This window comes from Varanus komodoensis, unplaced genomic scaffold (genome assembly GCF_004798865.1).
Source record: "Varanus komodoensis strain SLA01 unplaced genomic scaffold, ASM479886v1 scaffold198, whole genome shotgun sequence".
NCBI lineage: Eukaryota > Metazoa > Chordata > Lepidosauria > Squamata > Varanidae > Varanus > Varanus komodoensis.
Window position 1 is genome coordinate 87,077 of NW_025335565.1, and position 7,125 is coordinate 94,201.

Below are 7,125 nucleotides of genomic sequence, written 5' to 3' on the forward strand. Positions count from 1 at the left end.
AATACAACTTTTTACATCTATTTCTAACTATGTGAGCCATGTCCCGGGGCTGTGGGCCAAGCCATGGCCACCTCACCGAGCCCGGAGCCTTTGCCACTACCTTTTCTGGGCAAGTTGCTGCCGCTGTCAAGCACTTGCCATGCTGCTTCTCCCTGTGGTGGAGAGAGGCAGGAGGCGCCCTGCTTGGCCAGCCATGACCCAGTCCCTCGCCTCCCTTCGCCTTGGAAAGCAGCCATTACCTCCCTCAGTGTGGCCCTCTCCTGGCCGGGGGAGCTGCCCCACAGTCGCCTCCCCAGCCTCCCGCTCCCGCTCCCCCTCTCGGAGCTGGGCAAGTGCCTGCGAGGGGACTTTCCGCTGGCTTGGAAGCGGGGTGGCAGTGAGGCACCGGGAGGGCTCCCCCTCATGTCATGCTCTCCCTTTTGGTGGGCGGCATGGCATCATCTTGGGCTTCTGCTGCAGCCCAAGCAAGCGGGGCAAACATTTTTTTTTTAAATTTATTTTAATTTAAATTAATTTTTTCATGTGTAGTGTGCATAGGAATTTGTTCTTTTTTTTTTTTTTTTTCAAATTATAGTCTGGCCCCACAACAGCCTGAGGGACAGTGAACTGGCCCCCTGTTTAAAAAGTTTGCTGTAATATCTACAGTGAACATGCTCCAAACGAGCACATTCGTTGGTACCCAGCAGTTGCTTTGGCTATCCAACCCTTCACATCTGCTTCTGTCCCCCCATCTGTGTCCATAATACTGCCAAGGTAACCAAATTTCTACACCAATTTTAGAACTTGGCCTCCTGCTGTTTGAGGACCCCTGGCTTAGAGCATTCATTCCATCAGATATCATGACCTCCATGATCTTACGGGGCTGCTGTGAAGATTTCACTGGTTTTTCAGGGGAGTCATTGAGCAGCTTAAAAAGCATAGAGAAAAATATTTTTGTCCCTTGCTGAGTCCTTTTTTCTCTGTTTCTTACTATTCTTGGAAGTTTTGGTATTTTTACTCTTTTTTTGCAGCCCTTCTATTGATAAGAACTTCAGCCAGTAGAGGGCAAGAGCAATGCCTCCTTTGGGAAGATTCCTGGTTGCGTTGCAGATTGGTGGGAAGGCCATTCCTTTTCCAGATGTGGGTTTCTTTCTTTCTCCCAAAGACAACTAGTTGTGTTGTTGTGTGCTTTCTCCCTGGGTGCTCTTTGCCCAGAGCACCTGAACTTCCTCAGCCACCACCTTGTCCAGTCAATGCAGCAGGGTTAATTGCTGTCTCATCAGTAGAGCCTGCAATTGGGGGCATTCATCCAGAACTATCAGTCAGTCTTAAAGGAAATCAATCCTGACTGCTCCTTAGAAGGCCAGATACTGAAGATGAAACTCAAATACGTTGGCCACCCAATGAGAAGGAAGGACTCCCTGGAGAAGAGCCTAAGGCTGGGAACTATTGACGACAAAAGAATAAGGGGACAGCAGAGGATGAGGTGGATTGTTGTTGTTGTTGTTAGTCGCAAAGTCATCTGACACATCGCAACCCCATGGACAATTTTCCTCCAGGTCTTCCTGTCCTCCACCATCCCCAGGAGTCCACCAAAGCTCACGCTGACTGCTTCAGTGACTCCAGCCACCTCGTTCTGTCATTGAGCAGTGGGTGTGGGCTTGGGTGGACTTCGGGGGATGGTGGAGGACAGGAGATCCTGGAGGAATGTTGTCCATGGGGTCGTGATGGGTCAGGCACGTCTTTGCGACTACCAACAACAACATCCAGAACTGATGCTGGGAGACGTTCCAGAGTGCTGAGCACGTGAGCACTGCTGTAAATCTGAAAAAGTGGGGAAAGGAAAGGGTTCAGCAGGCAACCCGGTGAAATGCCTCTTTTGGTTGGGATGTTTTCTGAGAGAAACAAAGTCATTTGGTCAAGTCCCTTTCCCCAAGGAAGGTGTTGGAGTGGAGAATTTGTATTAAAAGAGCATTTTCCTCTCAGGGTCCGTTGTGGCCGGCTTTTCCCATAAATACCCTGTCTGTGAGAGCAAAGGCAGAAATGAACTCTGCGAAAGATGCAACTTACCATTTTCTAGCCTTTGGAGTCATTTTTTTGAATTAGATGATGACAAATTTAATTTGCCCTCAACAAATATGGACTTCTCTGTGCAAATGTAATTTTTGCAGTGTGACTGTGTTGCCAAGAAGAGAAGACTGAGGGGGAGATCTGATAGCGCTGTACATGTACCTCAAAGGAAGTCACAAAGAGGAAGGTCAAGATCTCTTCTTGCTGGTACCAGAATGTAGCACATGGAATACTCAACTCTGGTTGCCGCAAGCCAGGGTAAGGCTACATATCAAGAAGAGTTTCTTCACTGTCAGAGCAATCTGACAGTGGAACCAGCTGCCTGGAGAGGTGGTGGGCTCTCCCACACCAGAGGCATTCAGAAAGAAACTGGAAACTGAAGGAGGAGGCTGCATATTCCAAAGAAAGGAAGCTGTGGGAAGGAGTTGAGGTATATATACACCAATGCTAGGAGCATGGGGAACAAGCGGGAAGAGCTTGAGGCTTTCCTGGGAACTGGAGCGTATGACCTGGTGGGGATCACGGAAACTTGGTGGGATGAAGACTGGAAGGCTGGAATGTAAGCATAGAGGGGTATACCTGTTCAGCAAGGACAGGAAGGGAAAGGGGCAGGGGTGTAGCCTTATATGTCAGGGAAGGGATAGGATGCAGTGAGAAAGAATGTAGCGCAGATGGGGCTCTGGTCAAGGCATTCTGGGTGAAACTTAGGGGTTTTGACAGGGAGAGGGACCTGACAGTGGAGCTATGTTATCGTCCTCCAGGTCAACTTGAGACCCTGGATGAGGTCCTGACAGATCACAGTCTAAGGATAGATCAGGAGAGGGACACAGTAATTATGGGAGATTTCAATCACCGGGATATTAGTTGGGAGAATCCCTCAGCGGTGTTAGCCAGCTCACATTGCTTCCTAGATGCTATAGAGTAGTGATGGCGAACCTTTTAGAGACCGAGTGCCCAAACTGCAACCCAAAACCAACTTTGCTATTTATCCCAAAATGCCAGCACTACGATGAAACCTGAAAACTGAGGTTTTAGTTGAGAAAAAACAACTCGCAGCCAGTCCAAGCAAATATAAGATATATATCCTTGGCAGCGGACTGACCAGCCATGCGAAAGCTTGGACGAGTTTTGGCTAATGAGTCACAGCTTGTGACATAATCACCTAGTGCCACGACTCAATTCCAAGCATATGCATGGCCCCTATGAGCAATGTTACCCGCTGCTCTGCTGCTGGAGTGATGCGGGGTTGACTTGGCTTGCATACTGACAGGGCGATTTCGAAAAAGCCTTCCTTGAGTGCCTTTTTCTGCACAGCTCAACATTTCTGCCCATTCTGAACTAATTGCAACCATCAAAATCATGCCAGGACACCTAGCTTTTTCAACCCTAACCCCACCCTGGTGCACGCCCCTAACCATTATATACAGCTAAAATAACATTGAAAAAAGCACGACATTGAAAAAGCCTTCCTTGAGTAGCTTTTTCTTCTCTGCTCATGAATTCTTCCCATTCTAAAAACATTCCAGCCATCAAAATCATGCCAGGACACCTCTTTCTCCCAACCCTAACCCTGCACTGGTGCACACCCCTAACCCTAATATAGGTCTAAAGGTAAAGGTTTCCCCTTGACGTTATGTCCAGTCATGCCTGACTCTAGGGGGCAGTGCTCATCTCCGTTTCCTAGCCGAGGGAGCCAGCATTTGTCCGCAGACAGTCTCCGTGGTCATGTCGCCGGCATGACTAAACACCAAAGTGCACGGAATGCTGTTACCTGCCCACCGAAGTGGTACCTTTTTATCTACCTGCATTTGCATGCTTTCGAACTGCAAGGTTGGCAGGAGCTGGGACGGAGCAACGGGAACTCACCCCATTGTGCAGATTCGAACCGGCGACCTTTCGATCAACCAGCCCAGCAGCACAGCGGTTTAAACCACTGCGCCACCTGCAGTTCCAATATAGGTCTAAAGTTCCATAAAAAGTGAGCAATTTCGAAAAAGCCTGCCTTGAGAAGCTTTTTCTGCCCAGCTCATCATTTCTGCCCATTCTAAACACATTCAAACTGTCAAGACCATGCCAGGACACCTCGTTTTTCTAACCCGAACCCTATGCTGGTTGTTGTTGTTAGTCGCGAAGTCGTGTCCGACCCATTGCTAATATAGGGCGAAAGATCAAATGAAAATAGGATGATTTTGAAAAAGCCTTCCCTGAGTAGGTTTTTCTGCACAGCTCATCATTTAGCCCATTCAAAAACCATTCCAAACATCAAAATCATGCCAGGGCACCTCGTTTTCCAAACCCTAACCCTGCCCTGGTACACACCCCTAACTATAATATAGGGCTAAAATAACATTGAAAAGAAGGCGACTTTGAAAAAGTCTTTCTTGATAGGTTTTTCTGCACAGCTCATCATTTCTGCCCATTCTGAACTCATTGCAACCATTAAAAACATGCAAGGACTCCCTGTTTTTCAAACATTGACCCAACCCTAGTGCACACCCCTAACCCAAATAAAGGTTTGAAGTTCCATAAAAAGAGGACAAAATGGAAAAGCCCTTCCTTGACTAGCTTGTTTGCACTGCTCATCATTTCTGCCCATTCCAAACACATTCCAAGTGTCAAAATTATGCCAGGACACCCCGTTTTTTGAACCCTAACCCTACCCTGGTGCACACCCCTAACCCTAATAAAGGGTTGAACCATAGAAAAGAGGTCGATTTTGAAAAGTCCTTCCTTGAGTAGATTTTTCAGCACAGTTCATCATTTCTGTCAATTCTAAACACATTCAAAGCGTTAAGATCCTGGCAGGACACCTCGTTTTTCTACCCTAACCCTGCCCTGGTGCACACCCCTAACTCTAATAAAGGGTAAAAGTTCCATCGAAATAGAAATCTTGGAACGAATCTGACCAAACACAGGTGGTCATTAACGAGCCTATGCTGTGGCAGTGAGGCCAGCGAAGAGACAGTTCTTCTCCGCTTCCATTGCTTCCCCAAAGTGCCGTCCAGTGGAGCTTTTCCGAGTAGTGCAAGGCCTAACACATTCTTGCCAGGAAAATGATGTGGTCGCACCTTGGGCAACCCACTGCGACATCTTTGCCCAGCACTTTAAGAAAAAAATTGCTCAGATTCGCTGCGATCTGGACTCCACAGTTGATACGGTTCCAGTATGGGAGGTGTCCAGAGCGCCATCTGGTCCATCATTAATGGATGAGTTTCAGTTATTTCAGCCTGATGATGTGGACAAGGTGCTTGGGAGGGTCCGTCCTACCACCTGTCTTCTTGACCCTTGCCCTTCCTGGGTACTTAAGGAACCAGTTACAGGATTGGTCCCTGGGTCCAGAAGGATATTAATGGCTCACTGAGGGAGGGCCAGGTCCCTGTCCCCTTGAAGGACGTGATGATCCAGCCTATCCTGAAGAAGGCATCCATGAACCCAGAGGTGGCCTCCAACTTTAGACCAGTGGCCAATATTCCAGTTTTGGGCAAGGTATTAGACCGGGTGGTGGCAGGACCCATTTCAGTCCAGCTTCAGACCCGGTTATGGTACTGAATCTGGCTTGGTTGCCCTGTATGATGACCTGTGCAGGGAAAGGGACAGGGGGAGTGTGCCCCTGTTCGTTCTGCTGGACCTCTCAGCAGCTTTCAGTACCATTGACTTTCTGGATAGGCTGGCCTGCGTAGGAGTAGGAGGCACTGCATGGCAGTGATTCCACTCCTATTTGGCCAGCTGATTCCAGATGGTGGTGCTGGGAGACTATAACTCTGCACCATGGCAGCTTTGCCATGGGGTTCCACGAGGCTCTATTTTGTCCCCCATGCTTTTTAACATCTACATGAAACTGCTGGGAGGGGTCATCAGGAGGTTTGGGCTGCAGAGTCATCAGTATGCTGATGACACCCAGCTCTACTTCTCGTTTACATCTACTCCAGGTGAAGGGGTGGCTGTACTGAACCAATGCCTGGCCGAGGTAATGGGTTGGATAAGGGCCAATAAGCCGAGCCTCAATCCAGATAAGATGGAAGTCCTGTTGGTGGGCAGTGTGGGTTTCCAGATAGGTGATTTTGACCCTGTCCTGGATGGGGTAGCACTCCCTCTAAAGGACAAGGTCTGCAGCCTGGGAGTGCTCCTAGGCCTGGAGTTGTCTCTGGAAATCCAGGTGGCAGCAGTGGCAAGGAGTGCTTTCCTACAACTTTGGCTGGTCCACCAGCTGTGTCCTTACCTGGAAAAGCACTGCCTTGCAACAGTGATACGTGCTCTGGTAACCTCCTGCTCGGATTACTGTAACACATCCTATGTGGGGCTGCCCTTGAAAACGGTCTAGATACTTCAACTGGTAAAGAATAGAGCTGCCAGGCTGCTGATGGGGAATGGCCGTTATTCTCACATGACGCTGGTCCTGTATCAATTCTGCTGGCTCCCAGTTGAAGTCCAGGCCCAGTTCTTGACCTATAAAGCCCTAAACGGCTTGGGAGCAGGATACCTGAAGGAACATCTCCTTCCGTATATGCCCTCACGCCCCTTAAGATCTTCGGGAGAAGCACTGCTCCAGGAACCCTCTCTCAAAGAGGTAAAAAGGGCATCAACTCAGAGTAGGGCCTTCTCTGCAGTGGCGCCCAGACTGTGGAATGCGCTCCCCAGAGGGGTATGCCTGCACCGAGCTTATACTCTTTTCAGCATCGGGTCAAAACCTTTTTATTTAAGCAGTATTTTAAAAATTATTATTATTATTATTATTAGAACATTTCTATGTCACCCCTTGCCGAAGCCTCGGGGCGGCTTACAACACAATAAAATACAATACAATACAAAAATAACAATATAAAATTAAAATTAATAATATAAAATAAATAAATATAAATGATATAAAAGAAGTTAGAAAAGAAAAGAAAAGAAGTCGCCCTGGTCAGATAAATAAGTAAATATAGTTAACAATTAAAATGATGTTTAAATAAAAAGGTCTTCACCTGGCACCGAAAAACAAATAACGACGGCACCAGGCGGACCTCTCTGGGGAGCATATTCCATAGATTGGGCGCCACCGCAGAGAAAGCCCTCCTCCGAGTACCTACCCTCCTA